The sequence below is a fragment of the Danio rerio genome, chromosome 24, assembly GCF_052040795.2.
Source record: "Danio rerio strain M-AB ecotype USA chromosome 24, GRCz13ab, whole genome shotgun sequence".
NCBI lineage: Eukaryota > Metazoa > Chordata > Actinopteri > Cypriniformes > Danionidae > Danio > Danio rerio.
Window position 1 is genome coordinate 30,039,477 of NC_141044.1, and position 17,672 is coordinate 30,057,148.

Consider the following 17,672-nt stretch of genomic DNA (forward strand, 5'->3'; position numbering starts at 1 on the left):
GCCTTAATCATATTATTGTCTTATTCAGATTAAGCCAAATAATTTGATTACTGATGTCCATGTAAATGTAGTCACTGTTATGTAAGTGCCCCCTAATATGATCTGAAATTATGGCTGATACAGTATACTGCACATCCACTAAAGTGCAAAGTGTGGACTAACTGTGTTTCGAGCAGGATGCGAAGAGGAAAGATCAGCGACTTATGTCTTTTTGTGAGCTCCTCTTTCAACAAATATATCTCTGAGTTGGCTCTTGTCCACTAGTTCATCATTCTGTTATGCAAAAATAAAAAAGCTCAACATGATAAATGTCAACTCATATTACTGTGATGAATGGAAACCTGCTATAAACAGGTTGCTGTGGGTAACAGAGCTGATCCGTTAAAAATGCACATTCGCCAAGGTAACAAATCCCTATAAATAATAGCAAGAGCTATAAGAGAACCGTGCTTTTTCTACAAATCCTTGTAAAAGCCAAAGACGCATGCTGATTACAGACTTTATTCAAATATTCCTCGTGTAAATGTAAATCAGACAGTCAAATAACCTGGTCCAGTTACGCACTTACATCTCTCACACGAGAAGTCAGCTGTGTGGTTTTTGCATTTCACTGTTTCGTAGTCTGCAAAACAAATTCACACTTGGTTCACCCATTGACTTTTGCTGAGAAAGTTTCAACCCTGATAAGGGTGAGATGAGGAATGCATGCATGTGTTTTCGCAGTTCTAGAAAACGTATGTATTGTGAGGGTTAGAGATGTAATGGTATGCAAATGTAAAAGGATGATTATAGTGACCAAAGTTATCACTAAGTTATCAATATTATGATAAAAATAGCAAATAGTATTTGAAAATGAGCAAACAATAAATCAAATTTACAGCTTTATGCAAATTTGTGGCGAACAACAAACATTGACCAGTGCATTTTAGATGTTTACTTATTCTTTCAATATCAAAATTGCATTAAGCTGCTTTACACTGCAAAAAATGCTTTTATTACTTAATAATGACAAAAATAAGTGAGTTTTTTCTTTAAAACAAGCTAAATAATCTGCTAAAATATAATCTTGTTTTCACGTTGAAATAAGTTTATTTTGCTTGCCCCATTGGCAGATTATTTAGCTTGTTTTAAGGAAATACTGAATTCATTTTGACATCTTGAGCCCTATCATATCCTGGCGCAATAAGGCGCAAGACGTGTTTGCCGTGATTTGCTGGTATTTTCAGACCATAACTTTCCCTAATTTTCACGTTTTGTACCACGTTGTTCAAATAGCAAATCCATTTGTGCCACTTTGTTGACTCATGGGTGTTCCAGTCTAAAAACGAAGGTGTGTTAAGGCGCATTGTTGGCGTGTTGCTATTTTGATAAACTGAAATAGACTGTGCCATTGACCAGCTAAAAGTTAGTTATGCACCTATGGTCCAAACGCTTACACATTAACTAATACAGACAAGATGTACAGCAATACACAAATATTTTTACATATGAAAAAAATAAAGAAATAAAATGAAAAAAAAAATAAAATAAATACTACATAAATATGAAAACCACGACCTCCATGCCTTCATGTAGGGGGCTTTTTTAAAGGTTATTCATGACAATTTGCATTTGTATATGTTATTATTATTAGCAGTATTATTTATTATATGTATACCGTATTTATATTTGTTTATTGACTAGTTTCACAGTTTTTTTATTAAATGAACTGTGTTGGTTTGGCCCTCTAAAACTGCCCCAGAGTCTAAGGTGCCCCCTTGAAAAATTGTATTGCCCACCACTGGTATAAAGCCTAAAAGAGATGTGCGATTTGAGGAAAATGTCTAGGGACCTTTATTTAGGAATAAGAATTTCACCTAATTGCATTAAACACCCTAACAACCACATAGAGATGCTCTAACAACCATTCAGAATCCAATAGCAACTGAATTCCTGTTAAGAAATTTTTGAGAATTGTTATGGCAACCACTTAAAGTCCTAGCAACCATTCTGAACCCAGCTGCATCCCATTCATATGTTCATATGTTTACAGTATACCACTGTGGATGCAAGTAGAGATGCTGCAGGCAAAGATGCTGTTTTTCATGATCCAGCCGATTTAAAGATTTTGTGTTGAGCCATAAATCTTCACTTTTGCAGCACTTACACAAGCCAAACTTTATAATGACAATAACAGTTTATTTATATAGCACAATAAAAATGAAAAACCCTGAATTGACTGGTGTGCTTCACAAAAACTAAAACCACAAACAACAAGAGTAAGTCATATACAAAATCAAGTTTTTTAAATATAGTTAACTATAATATAGTTTTATAATATAATTTAACTTAATATTTATATTCAGAAGGGTTTTACAGAGGAATATTATGATCATACATAATTTGCCTGATTATAAACAACATTTTATTCAACTAAAATAATGATTTTTAATACATTTTCTGAATTATGTAGCGATAAAAAGAGATTCCTCAAAACCCTTCATTAAACACATTTGACTCTAAAATGTAAAAGTTTAAAAATTTTAAAACAATTTCATCCAATGCTGAGATTTTGTTCTATAAATCCATGCAAAATTGTGAATATTTAATATAATAAATGTATTTTATTTAAACAACATAAGCATCCAAATTCTTAACGTAAATCAATAAACCGGAGAGTTTTTTAACCCTATTCACACGCAGTGTTTTGACTTATAATACGATTTAATGTTGTTGTTTGACATCCTGCCCAAAGTTGTTCAAAGAATAGGATAGTTCACCGAAATAAAAACATTTCCTTACAATTTCCTCACAACGTTCTAAATTTTCTTTTTTCTGTTGGACACAAAACTACACATTCTGAAGAATGTAGGAGGAACAACTGGACGTCAACAGCAGTATTTTTTCCCAAATGTTCTCTAGTCTATCTTCTTTTGTGTTCAACAGAAGAAAGAAACCCAAACTGGTTTGGAACAAATACAGAATAAGTGAATAATGATAGAAGTTCTACCAGTCTGGCTTTAGTCAAATAAACTGCATGCTGCACAGGTGATTCAGAAACTGGCGAGTTACTGACCCATGCACTGCTCCAATGGGACTGTCCCTGTAATTAATGCACAGCCAATAGTGTTCATTGAAAGGTATCGTTTAACTGGCAGGAGACCAAGTCTTTTCAAACACAGAAGCAGGAAAAAAGGCAGCTGTATCCTTGTGTGTGTGTGTGTGTGTGTGTGGATCAACCTGATGAAGCAAGTCCTTCATTGAACAGCACAGTCTGTCAAACCGGTATAACAACGTCAGATCCCTGCATATATCCAAACCCAAACCATAACAGAAATACAGCTCAACCCGATACAAAACAACGTCCATAAAGGTTCAAATAACATAAAGAGAGATAAAATGATGACTGTATTTGAGAAAAAAGGAATCTGCACTGTAAAAAATGATATACAAAAAGTCATGACAACAAATGTTTTTATGGTACTTTAAGTGTAAATATTTAATCAGGTTTCAACTAAATATTTTAGTTATACAATGTTTAACTTAATACTTTTAGTCATTTGGACAGATGTTGATTCAACTAAAAAAACTTTTAGGGATCAATAATGTTTTTTACAGTGTGACTTATATTATAGGTTCAGGTCAGCATAAGAAAATGTTTTAATTTAATGCTCTGTTTAAGGGGTGGGCGATTAATCAAAAAGAAATGGAAATCGCCATTCAGAACCTATAATTGATCTAATTTTTCCAGCTCAATTTTTTCAATTACTTTCCCTACCGCATGTGGAGTCATGTGAACCTGTTCAGGCTACTTTATACTTCTGCATGGGTATGGTCCAGTTCATCCTTCGTGCAATTGTATATGGCATATTTTTAGTACAAAACTTATAAGTGAACTATGTAAATAAATAAATAAAATAATTGTTCATAAATCATAGTCGAGTTAAAATCTTCAATAAATCGAGATTTAGACTTTAGACCAAATCATCCAGCCCTACACTGTTTAAAGTACTAATTAAAATATATAATTTTTTTTCTTATGGCCTATGGCTATAGTAATAAAAATGTAAAAAATCCTAAATATCTTTTTCTTGTTTTAAGTGATTTAACCTTTCAACCCTTTAACTATGTGGAATATTTTCAGTATATATGTAACCTTCTTTTGTCTAAACCTGAACTAATCTTGACAGCCAATATAAAATACTCATGTATAACCTACTGTATACTTTTTGAGTGCTAACACAAAAAATGTTAATAAATTGTAAATAAAATAATAATAAAACAATTAAAAAAAATAATAATAAATAAATAAATAAAATAAAAAATAGAAAATGTAATTAAATTTAAAAAAAGTATTAAACAAATTATTATTTTTTTTAAGTAAAAAAATACAAACAAACAATCAAATAAAATAAAAGTCAGCCTTCGATCAGGGGTGTCCAAAACCAGTCCTGGAGGGCCGGTGTCCTGTTGAGTTAAGCTCTAACTTGCTTCCACACACCTGCCAGGAAGTTTCTAGTACTGTATACTGAGACCGAGTTTGGACATCACTGCTTTAGATCAACTTTATGATGAAAAAGAAACTATTTTAAATATATACTATGTCCAAACACATGCCTTACATTAACATTTATAACACCAATCTTTTCTCCACAGAGAAAAATTCTCTCACAAGCCACATTGTTATTAGTGAGAACCAAATGCAAATACAACACAATGTTTTCTGTGTGGATGTAAAGAGCTGGTAGGAAGCACAGTATGCTAGCAAACAGAAATCAGGAAGGTGGACGGTGATCAGTCTGCTTACCACAGGGTGAATACTTGCAGAAATATGAAAGAGATTCCCAAAATCCCCTCAGTAAAGAAACATTGACTCCAATATATCAAAAAGAGCAAGATTGTCTAGTGTTCAGATTTTTTTTTGTGCTAGAAATGTTTGAAAATGAGCACAAATTTAATTAAAATGCATTGCTTGCATATTTAAACATAACATTTGATCAAACTTGTAATAAAAATGTTTGCAATGCATAATGTAATCAATCAAAAGGAGAAGTATGGGGATTAGCATTGTGCACTGTTTTACCCTGTACTCCCCTGAATTCATTCATTCATTCATTCATTTATTTTCCTTCAGCTTAGTCCCTGATTTATCAGGGGTCACCACATTGGAATGAACCGCCAACTACTCTGGAATATGTTTTACGCAGCGGATGCCCTTCCAGCTGCAACCCAGTACTGGGAAACACCCGTACACTTTTGAATTCACACACACACACAGCGAATTTAGTTCATGCAATTTGGTCTTATATCAACAATCTTAAAAAAAGTTTCCAAAATTTAATTCTTTGGTTCCACAAAGAGCTGTTTAATATTTTTACCATTATAAAAAACCTGTTGTGCAAATAATAAAAAAAAAATTAAAATAATAAAAAAATAAAAATGTAAAAAAATAAGAAACAAAGTGTCAATTAAAAAGCTTTATTTAGACATTTATTAAATCAGCAATTCTGCTTATATTCATCAATGATTAATACAAACGTCTTTTATTAAATGAAATGCCGGTGACTCACGATAACCCACATACAGCTGAAGACAAAATGATTAGCCCTCATAAATTGTAGCTATTATTCATATATTTCCTGAGTGCTGTTTAACAGAGTTTTTTCAACACATTTTAGGCATAACAGTTTTCAATAACTCATTTCTTTTGTCTTAGCCATGATGACAGACCATAATATTTTGCTAACATTCATCTTCAAGTGCAAATTAAAGACTTAAGTAGGTTTATTATCTTAAGACAAGTCATCGGAGAACACTGCTTTGTTCTTTAGCCAATTGGGGAAAATTAAGGCTAATAATATTGACCTTAAAAGTAGGCATGGGCTGGTAAAAGTTTCTGACAGTATGATAACCTTGGACAAAATATCCCAGTATTGTGATTACTGCTCTAGAATAAGATCTTTTAAAATGTCCAAGTAAAAAACAACAACTTTTTTCCCCTTGAATGCAATATATCTTATTTTATAAAACATTTATAATATTTTGAAAACAGTAAACATGTCAGGTTAAATAATAAAAATAAATCATTGACCTCTGCTAACTTCATTAGTTTCAAAAACACAACATATACCTTAGGAACGATAAAACAGAAAATTTCCAAATATAAAGCTACAAAATATTCTAATATAAAGAATATTTCCATTCTAGCCCCATGCATACTTGCAAATTTATTTACAAATAAATTAATTACAGACAAACTAAAATACTAGAAGAAAACTCTTTCTAGAAGAAAAAACATAATAGAAAATTAAAAATCACTTAGGAAACATTTAAAAAAAAGAATTAAGCAAATAATTTAGATATAACAAGCTAATAATCACACCCTCAATGCAAACACACATATTTCTCATTGCTCCGTCTGCATGCATGGAATTTTATGGTCTCACACACCAAAAAAAAAAAAGCCCCATGAATGAGCATGTTTTAGACTCATTTAAAAGACAAGCGCATCTAAAAGCATTTCAACTATTTAAAAAGAGGTTAATACATCCATGACAGAAAACTTAACTGATTCTAAAACAAAACAAAAAAAATGTTCACTAACCTGCCTGCGCACAGGCAGAGACGCCCCCATCATTTCTGTTATCCTCCCTTTCTTCTGCTTCAGAAAAGTCCAAACTAACCTCAAGCACTGTGCAACACAGTAAATACAGCCCTCGCAGATGAACAGCAGTGTATATGGGGGGCTGAAACTGAGTGGTCACATGACAAAAGGGGGCGGAGCTTAACAGAGATGCCATATGCTTTGTGTGGGATGAGCTCCTTTTTTTACAGTATGTGTCTTTACACACACACACACACTCAGAAAAGTTAATATTTGCCAGATGATTCCTCTTATATAACACTTATCTCCTTGTCTTATCTCTGAGGAGATGCACAAGCACGTACTTTATCAGAGACTTCAATTGCTTTCATGGTGTTTTGTTTTTTAATGCACATCAGAATGGCGGTTGAAGGAAAAGGCGTACTGAAGGAGAAAGCTGTTATTACGCTCAACTCCTGGCAGATGACATGACAGTCCACACACACACCCACATCAAGAGAAAAAGAGAGAGCGCTGCACGTGTTTGAAATGTAACACTTGTGGGTCTTTTAGTGCCACAATGGAAAGCGGAGATACTGCTGAAGAAAGTCATAAAAAAACGACCTCTGCCGATGGTTAAAGGTGATAAAGGAACAAACTTGTGATGATTCTTTACACAAATATAGGCAGTTACTGTTGAGCGGCTCATGTTACATCATGGAGATTTTATCATTTTTATTTTTTACATATCTATAAGTACAGTAGATGTTGTATTTGGTGTGGTGGTGTGTATAGTACACCATTATATTTTAGGATTGAACTACACTACCTGACAATAGTTGCCTTGTCAACTATCCAAGTTTTAGGAACAACAAGTAATAACTTGACTTCTAGTTGATCATTTGGTATAAAAAGTGGCTATTATGAACGGTAAAGCCCTTTAAATCAGTGATTCTCAACTGGTTTGGCCACGGGACCCACATTTTTACATGTATCAAGCCGCAACCCAAATTTTTAGGAACTATAATATAATTTTAGGAATTATAATTAATTTGTATTTATTTGTTAATATTGTAACGAGCACACACATGCCACGTCGCCCTGGTCGCTAATCCAACCCAGCTGGACCATCATCAGCACAGGATCGCTCACAGCTGGACGTCATCAAGCGGAGAGGCATATAAGCCAAGCCCACGCCAGAAGAAGACGAGCTTTATTCCTCTAATGACTCCCTGCGCTAATGCTTGTCTCTCTGTCTCTCCACAGCAGACTCCAGCTCGTGACGATCCCACACCCGACTACTCACTGTCCTTCACTTACTTCCCGGAGCACCAGAGCACCTCACCTTGTAGAAGAGCACCGTTTGCACACCATTCACTTTGTAAATAAAGCACCCTCCGGGGACTTGTCTGTAAACTTATCCAACTGTGTCGCTGTTTTCCCTCTGCCTCGCTACAATATACACAAGTAGTGACAGATAAATCACAAGAAAATCACGACTTACAAATAAACAACATTTTTATTGCTGTCATTTAACAAAATGTATTAAATTATAAAAATATTACAAAGTAAAAACGTCAAATACTGTCAACGGTGGTTAGCGTGAGGAAAAGTTTATGTACCATTAACTAAACCGAACTGTTAATAAAACATCAACAGTGATCCTGCTGAACAGAACAAACAAGCAAATTAAAGTAAAATGATTAAAACAATCATGACCATTTTTATAATAATCACCAGTTATTTGCTCTTCTGCTATTGTGTGGGCTTTCTTGGTCTTTGCTACACGGTGAGCACAGTAAGATGCGCAGAGTGCCTATACTTGTTTTCAACATCAAGATGCTATTGGAGTCGTCTTTGAAAATAGTCCACAGGTTTGTCCTTGCAACTGGGATGTTTGGTTTTTAAATGTCGTTTTAGTTTTAGAAGATTCTTTAGGTTTATCTTCAAAGCCTCCTCTTCCATCTTACCCGAGACATGCTCAATAATGTTCATGTCTGGTGACTGGGATGGCCAATCCTGGAGCGCCTTGACCTTCTTTGCTTTCAGGAACTTTGATGTGGAGGCTGAAGTATGAGGAGGAGCGCTATCCTGCTGAAGAATTTGCATTCTCCTGTGACTTGTAATGTAATGGGCAGCACAAATGTCTTGATACCTCAGACTGTTGATGTTGTCATCCACTCTGCAGATCTCTCACATGCCCCCATACTGAATGTAACCCCAAACCATGATTTTTCCTTCACCAAACTTGACTGTTTTCTGTGAGAATCTTGGGTCCATGCTGGTTCCAATAGGTTTTTTGCAGTATTTGTGATGATTGGGATGCAGGTCAACAGATGATTCATCTGAAAAATCTACCTTCTGCAACTTTTCCAAATGATCAACTAGAAGTCAAGTTATTATTTCTTGCTCTTACAACTGGGATCAATGACAAGACTTTTGTAACGTAGTGTAACAGTACAATGATGCATAAAATCTTACTATATTTACATGCTTCTTTACATTGCAAAAATACCATATGATTGGTATAATAGTATTTTTGCAATGTAAAAAAGTATGTAAATTTAATATGGTGCTGGAAGCATATAACATTTGCATTTGCATATACAGTGCTATATTATATTTTACGTTACAAAAAGTATATAAATTAATGAAATTCTATTAATTAGGATGATTTCTGCATAAAAACAATACTCCAATCACAAGCATTGATAGATACAGTAGAGCAACGACACAAATAAAATAAATTCTATTTGATTGTTTTCTTGGAGTCCAGCATACATACAGGCACAAATCATCATATTAATGTTAATTATTAGTGAAATGTTAATGCATCATATTAATATTTCTTTTAAAGTTATAAACACAATTTCTTGTGCATAAAATCAAATAAATAGGCTTGAAATGTTCAGACAGTCACAGGTCTTAAAACACATGCAAATGACAAACTAATTGATAAATGTATTGTTAAACTTTGCATTGACTCACAAATCATGTATATTTAGAACTGTGGATAGTGTTCAATATCATATTGAATATCATCTCGGCATGGCTGACATCCAGCGGTGTGACTATTGCAGGTTTGCACATTGTGATATCAATGTGCAAGTCATTTCAAGTTAAACAAAATAAGCCTCAAAAATAAGTCATTAAGTAAGTATTGCGATACCAATGCTGAAGCTTTACATTGTGCAGTGCTAGCATCTAGAACTGTAGTATACATAAACAATAAACACCTAGCACCATATTATTTACCTTTCGAAAATAATATGCATCTGTTTACATGAATTTATTTGTTGGTAAAAATGCACTGTATAGCACCAGGTTATTTGATTTTGATTTGATTATGATTTATTTTCAAACAAAAATATCATACATAAAATATCATTAACAAAAGATACATTTCAACATGGTCGTCAATGGAGTGGGATGAAGCACAAGCTTATTATTTTTCCACCCCATTACCACATACATCATTCGTCAATTGCCTAAATTTTTTAAAATTTCTTTTACTTATCTCTTCTTTTTTTACATGAAACATATTTTATCCTTTTGGCAATATTTATATTTACATTACAAAAATAATATGTACTTATAATCATATTATAATTACATCCTTCTTTACATTGCAAAAAGAAACTAAAAATTATAATAATTGTTATTTTAACATTATTAAATCTACAATACAATTAAAATAGCTTTGATTTTAGTTAACGTTTTGATTTTGCATGATGTTATTTTCAACAATTACTAATATTAAATAAAAATCTAAAGTTGTATGCATGAATTGATATTATAAATATTTCAAATAACTAACGTGTAATTATCAATGTGATTTTATAATAAACAAAATAAGCCTCAAAACTGAGCCAGTAAGTAAATAAATAAATAAATAAATAAAAACCTTTAAAAGTATTTAGTATTTAGTAAGATTTTTATGACAGTAAATATTTTTTATTTGTTTCATTCATTGATTTAGTCAATGTAAAAATATATTAATTATTAAAATAATCTGTATTAATTTAAATGAAAAACACTGACCTTGAACTATTCAACATCAAAATAAAGCCTTTAGTGACAAAAATTAAGCAATTTGCTGTGCACCTCTCGGCCAAACACAACAATGTAAAGCACAATAAATCATTGACAGAGCAACGATCGGGTATAAATCTTGTATTCAGAATCTAAAACAAGCATTGTTCGGTCCTCATTCCCACCCTTTACCAACATTAACAAGTGTCTAACCACACAAAACAGCCTTTATCCAGGCATTCATGAACTGCGAGCTGGTGATATATTAACTGCATTTCCAATAGCATGAATCCAGCCTACTGCTTTTCTAATGGGCTTATACAAAGAATCACAGAGGAGGGCCACCACAACCATTGCCAGGAATCCTTATTTATTTATTTACTGAACATCGATGCACAATGAAGCCATGTTAATAGCTAATGCTCCTACAGCAGATTAAATGTAGCATTGCAAACAATCCCCATATCCAAAACCATTCCATCTAAAACATAAATTATTAATCAAGCCTCTCTAGATTGCGTGGACCATTTGGCATTCATTGGTTTCCTATGCATGCTTTGAGACAGCAGAACTAATTTATTGTCTCACTGATCATTCAAAATCCATATCAATGTCACGTGGGTAATGCTTTTAATGCGTTTCGCCTATATTAAACACTGCAGGCTTGAATGTTAAATCTTGGAAGTAAAGCGCCCTCTAGTTGTGAATGACACCCATTACTTGTTATCCTCACAAACGAGGGACTTTAATTTAGTTAAATTCACTGGGATTTGATTAAAAAGAACTTGTGATTTAATTTAACACCAGCTCCGTTAATTGCAATTCTGTCATCCTTAATAAATGTTGTTATTCTTGCAAAACACTACCTTAAGCGCGTCAAATGTAGACTACAAAACCAGTTATAATAGGCAGTTTTGGGAAACTGAGATTTATATATCAACTAAGGGTTCAAAAATATATATATTCTAAAGAAAAGCTGACCTTATACACTGTAAAAAAAAACTGCAGGGTTCCACACAATTCATTCATTCATAACACAAACCTATTAGGTTAACATAACTCGTTTTAATAGATTTTAACAATAAAACAATGATGTTGTTCCCAGAAAACTCTCAAGAATTGTGTTGTTTCAGCTACAAAAATTATTTTTTTGAATGTAGTTGTTAAAATTAAGTTCTTAGCCATGCATAATACTATCAAAAATAAGTTTTCATATATTTATTATAAGAAACTCACAGAGTAGTTTAACAACATGAGTTTTACTTAATATTCTAATGATTTTCGACATACAAGAGAAATCTTTAATTTTCACCCATTTAATGTATTGTCGGCTATTCCTGCAAACCTTCATACTTTCTGTGGTCCGGGGTCACAAATGACATTTAAATTGAATCTTTGAAAAATGTATGGTTTAGCACATATATCAATACAGAATCAGAAGTGCTATATCATGTGCAAAAGCTTCAGTCTATTGTGCTGAAGTAAAGACAGAGCGACTGTGTGTCTGGTCACAGGACATTCATAATAGGAATAATTCATCCAAAAATGTACATTTGCTGACTCCAATTTACTCGAGCTCAGGCCCTTCAAGATGTAGGTGACGTTTCCTCTCTCAGTTCAGCATTAAAGGAAATTTTTGGCAGAAACTCAGTGTCAAAATACACAATAAATACATGGCTGCAACAGAGCCTCATTGAAAATATGTGCCTTGAGCTACATTTTTGTCAATCTGCAAACACATCTATAAACATATAATTGACTACAGTTTCTTGTGGATGTGCATGAGCAGGACGTGTATTACAAACATAAAACAAAACCTGCCCTAAATAACTTCATTCATTCATTTTCTTTTCAGCATAGTCCGTTTATTTATCAGGGGTTGCCACAGCATAATGAACCGCCAACTTATTAGCATATGTTTTTCACAGCGGATGCCCTTCCAGCCGCAACCCAATACTGGGAAACTTAAATAACTTATTTCAAACATATAACAAAACCTGCCCCGAATAACTTATTTCAATTTTACAAAAATGTCGACAGCAAAAATAGTGCATTTGTCATCTGGATTGTAACAAACCCTGAGCAATGTATTTTACATTTCACTAAATGAAGGCTAAAAGCATCTTTACACTACAGATTTTAGGTTGACCTAAAACTAGTCTGTGTCTGTATATCGTGCTTCGGAATTCAGTCTCAATGTTGCCTTAAATGTATTTATTGTTTGAACACGTTTATGTAAATAAAATTTTTTGATAATTTATGGCACTTCAGGTGTGGTTTCTGCACCAACTTTGCTGTATAAACGTGCTTTAAAACTATTTAAAACATCCTTAAATGTTTAGTTCAGTTTTGAAAAAACATAGACAGCGCACTCTAGGCTATTTGTCATCTGAAATGTGTAATGAAACGCAATTTGAGTAATGTACGATTCACTAAAATGTCGAAGACCTTGTTCACACCAAACACGCTTGTTGCATTGATAGGTATCTTTTTTTATGGTTTACTAATGGCCAAAAGCATTTTGCATGCATGTAGTTGAAAAAGTAGACTCTGAGCAGAAAATCATGCTATGTCAGTTGCGTCTTTTTCATTCTCCAATCAAATGAAAGCAGAGGCAGAGTTAGCACTGAGGTGACATCAGTCTTTGTGTTGTTAAAACAACTATAGACTTTTAAAGATGGACGAGAGACAAGTGGCCGCTGTTTCGAGTTCTCTGGAGTTACTGTATATGACTTCACTAATCGTGAATATTACACTATTATTAAATAGTACAATTATTACAAGATTAACAGCAATGCACATGCACAATACGCAGCTGATTCAGTCGAGGCCTGGCAACATAAAAAGCGCACCACACATCTTTTTTTCTTGTCAACAAAAAAGGCAGTGCAGTGCACCTCGCATTTTCAGAACAGGAAAATTGCATTTAGTGTAATCGGCCCCTAAGGCATCTATGATTTTAGCTAATAATGATAATTGATGATATGGAACCAGATAAACGATTTGTAAGAGCAACAAATAATAACTTGACTTCAAGTTAATCATTTGGAAAAGTGGCAGAAGGTTAATTTTCCTGCTGAATTATCTGTTGAACTGCATCCCAATCATCACAAATACTGCAGAAGAACCCGCATGGACCCAAGATTCTCACACAAATCAGTCAAGTTTGGTGAAGAAAAAATCATGGTTTGGGGTTACATTCAGTATGGCGGCATGTTAGAGATCTGCAGAGTGGATGGCAACATCAACAGCCTGAGGTATCAAGACATTTGTGCTGCCCATTACATTACAAACCACAGGAGAGGGCAAATTCTTTAACAGGATAGCGCTCCTCCTCATACTTCAGCCTCCATATCAAAGTTCCTAAAAGCAAAGAAGGTCAAGGTGATCCAGGATTGGCCAGCCTAGTCACCAGACATGAACATTATTGAGTATGTCTGGGGTAAGATGGAGGAGGCATTGAAGATGAATCCAAAGAATCATGATGAACTCTGGGAGTCCTGCAAGAACGCTTTCTTTGCCCTTCTAGATGACTTAATTAATAAGTTATTTGAGTCACTACAGAGATGTATGGATGCAGTCCTCCAAGCTCATAGGAGTCATACACAGTATTAATTCTTTTTCCACTTTATCATGACTTTATATTCTATACTGTTGTACATTATTTCTGTTAAGTGACAATACTTTTGTCTTAGCAAAATCAGACCTTACTGTCCTAAATAAATAATTCAAAATCAAGGCATGATCATATTTTATCTTAATACAAGTATTTTTTTTTAACAATTATGACACTTGTACATAATACTGTATAATAATGATGCCAATACTGATATGGCCGATAATATTCTGTGGACCATTATTTTTTCACAGCTTCCGCAAATGTTCACAACAATTTCAGTCTTCTGCACAGACAGTATTAACTTTGTTTATCCAGTACATGTTGTTTTAACTCTCAAAGTGCCTCGGATGGCTTGAGGTTAAGTAAATAAACAGAAAACGTCATGTTCAGACGAACAATCCCTTTTAGCTTGCAATCATTCACATGTTAATAAAAGCAACTCACAACTGTGTCACTGCAAAACATCTCAAACCACCAACAAAACCACTGGTTTCAACTTTGCATTGCAACACCCCATTCTCATCTACTGTATGCCTATTTTGTACCATGTGTTGCAATAAAGATGATCACATGAGGAGGGTCTGATTCTACTAAACCATTCCAGAACACACACAACATCAAAAATAAATACAGTGGTGAATTCAACTTCCTGTCCCTCAACAACAAACTGAATAAAAGAAAATTACACATCAACCACAAGCTCTGTTTCCTCTTTCAAGACCAATGCAAATCCATAATGATATTAAAAAACTAATTTCACAAAGGATTGACCATGTAGTGCTCAAAAACACTATAGCAGAGCACAAGCCACCACCACTGCCAAACAAAAAAAGCAACTTGTGCTTAGGTTAACACCACGCAGAAGTGCTCACACATCTTGCTGGGCCCCCTGTGTTTAATAAAGGAGGAGGAAGAGTGATGTCGCTACAGGGGAAGAGGAGGTTTAGCAACTCTTACAAGACTTTTATCATTGTAACGTACAGCTGATATATCACATAGATTAACCACTGCGCTCAGTATAATATGAGTATTATCATATGACAGACCTGTCATATCTGAGAAACCACACCCATAAGATCACAAGTATGGTCTGTGTTTTGTACGTGTACACACACACACACACACACACACACATACACATACATGCAAACTAAATGTATGCTGTTGTCATATGTGGGAGTTAGTGTCATTAGGGTACAAAGGGTAAAGTTGCAACTCCATAAGACAATAGTATGATATGTGTACCAAGCACACATATAATCACACACCTCCCACTAAGTCAACCAGACACTCCCAGTGTGTCCCAAGATCCTTAAGGGGATCGGATTGATGACAGACAACAAAATGACCAATTTTGCAGGGCTATATTGTACAGTTTGATCAAGATAATCAATAAATAAATGTATAGTCTCCTCTGCTAAAGCTAATCAAGCAGCCAATGGGCTATATGCACAGCTAGTGTTTTTCAGCCAACGATTAACGCTTAAGATGACTGTTTTTTAAAACTTATAAGGTTCCTTTTTACAGCATTGATGTTGTAATGTCATTAAAAATATACAGTTAAATAGAGTTAAGCATTCATTTAGTTGTTCAAGCATAAATGCAGATGAAAGACTGTGTAACTGCTAGCACCCTCAGGATCAGCAGGTGAGTGCAGAAACTCCACTGAAAATAATGGGCTAAAATTAATAGTCATATTTTAAAAACATTGCCGGGGCCCGGGGGGAAATGGATTTTAATGCAGTACTTCTTGTCCGGTCTGAGACCCAGTTCATATCGTGTAACTATCAGGCACTGAAGATCGCAGATTTTTAAAGAAATCAAACCTTTAACATGGCAATTTTATAATGGAAAGACAGTTCACCGGAATCGGAAAGACTGGCTGGCTGAAAATTAAAAGTCTGTGTGCATATACCCCATTGTAAACTAAACTTAATTAAGTATATCAGCCATTAATGTTTTGATGAACCTCACAAAATGACTGTTTAGGACAAGTTTAATACAAAATCTAAACAAACAAATTTACAGTTTGACTATGAAAGTACAAAAAAAAGAAAAAATATATCAAAAGAGAGAATTTCTTTGTGTAATCTGGCATGTAATTTATAGGTTTAGTGAGATTTATCCAAAAATGCTCGAATAGTATGCTTAATTGACCAGATTTTTGGAAAACTTGCTTTAAAATCTAGAAAAAGAAATCTGCAAAATCTAGAAAATGAAGCCGAATTTTTAAAAAATCACAGAAAATCCTTAATTGTCACTCTTGTTTGACATTCTGTAAGGAATCTCACTAAACCTGTCACAAATTGTCCAGAACACACATATTCAATTTTTTTTACTATATATCACAAGAAACAGAAATGTATTTAAGTCTAAACATACATATTTGATTTAAAGGCAGTACAAATATATTTGAATTCACGCACACTATGTCAGAAAAGGATGCTACATAGGTCCATTTGTCATATTCTGAAATTCCAATCAAAATATTAGCATAAACACAGCTCAAATCTGTTTGTTAGTATTTGTCACTAAGGTTTAGTATTGTTTGTAACAACAATAAGAATCAGCTCAGTTATTCGAAGTTGCCCTGCAGGTACAGCTGGTTGTTTGCCTTACAAAATCAGTGGGTGTGGACAGTGAAAACATAAATGTATTATTTTAAAGCCATCACACTCGGTTTTTACTCTAGTTAATACAAACAATCCCGTGGTGTAGCATCGTCAGTTGTAATGCAGTCCAGATGCTTGTATGGCTGCCAGCTTCTGCTGCCATGTGTGTCAGATATGTCACTACAACTGCATTAGGACACCACAGGACTGTCACCAGCTGTCATTACTTTCCCGCGTTTGAAAACTTACCCGTCTCACTTTCACCCACAGAAAAAGAGCGTCTGTTAGTCATATAAAGTCACGTAAACATACCTGACGAAGAACTGAAGGCACAGTCGCGCGCGGCGCTGTGAATCCGCTTGTTAACTATAAAGTGAGCACGAGAGCAAATGATCGCGGATCAGCAGCGGGCTCTCGCTTCCTCTTCTGCACTGTTCGACCCGCCCATTTAAATAATGCATGCAACGTCCACACCCGGTGATATGTACAGTGTTAAAAATAACATTTACCGTGTTCATACGAGGAAATCTGCTTGTTTTTCGCTTGGCTTTAAAATGTCAAACTATGTATGCCGTAATTTGGTGTTGTTTATGAAATGTTTTTAAAGACACAGACACTAAAAAATCAGACAAAGCTACTTTACTAACCTTCCAATTGTTCTGTTTGCATTTCTTTCCACTAAACGCTGAAGAAACTATAAATAATGTTGCAAATGGACGTCACTGGCTAAATTTCAAGTATATTTTGACAATACCTTCATCTGTGTCTTAATCAGTGATTCAGTTGAGGTAAGTAGGCCTGGGTAAACTATCCCTTTTTAAGGTGTTTAGTTGCTAAGTGGTGTTGA

General features: G+C 34.2%; 1 protein-coding gene across 2 annotated transcripts in view; it reads right to left on the reverse strand.

Moving 5' to 3' along the window:
• pld1b (phospholipase D1b) overlaps positions 1 to 17,255 on the reverse strand; it is a 74,900-nt gene extending 57,645 nt beyond the window's left edge. Inside the window, exon 1 of one of the 2 annotated variants that reach the window (XM_087309650.1) lies at positions 17,138 to 17,255. The gene's annotated coding sequence lies outside the window, so the exon portion shown is untranslated. Of the gene's footprint in view, positions 1 to 6,583; positions 6,691 to 17,137 lie in introns of those variants that run through there. The other variant, XM_087309651.1, reaches the window with a different exon arrangement.
• Positions 17,256 to 17,672: the final 417 nt, after the last annotated feature.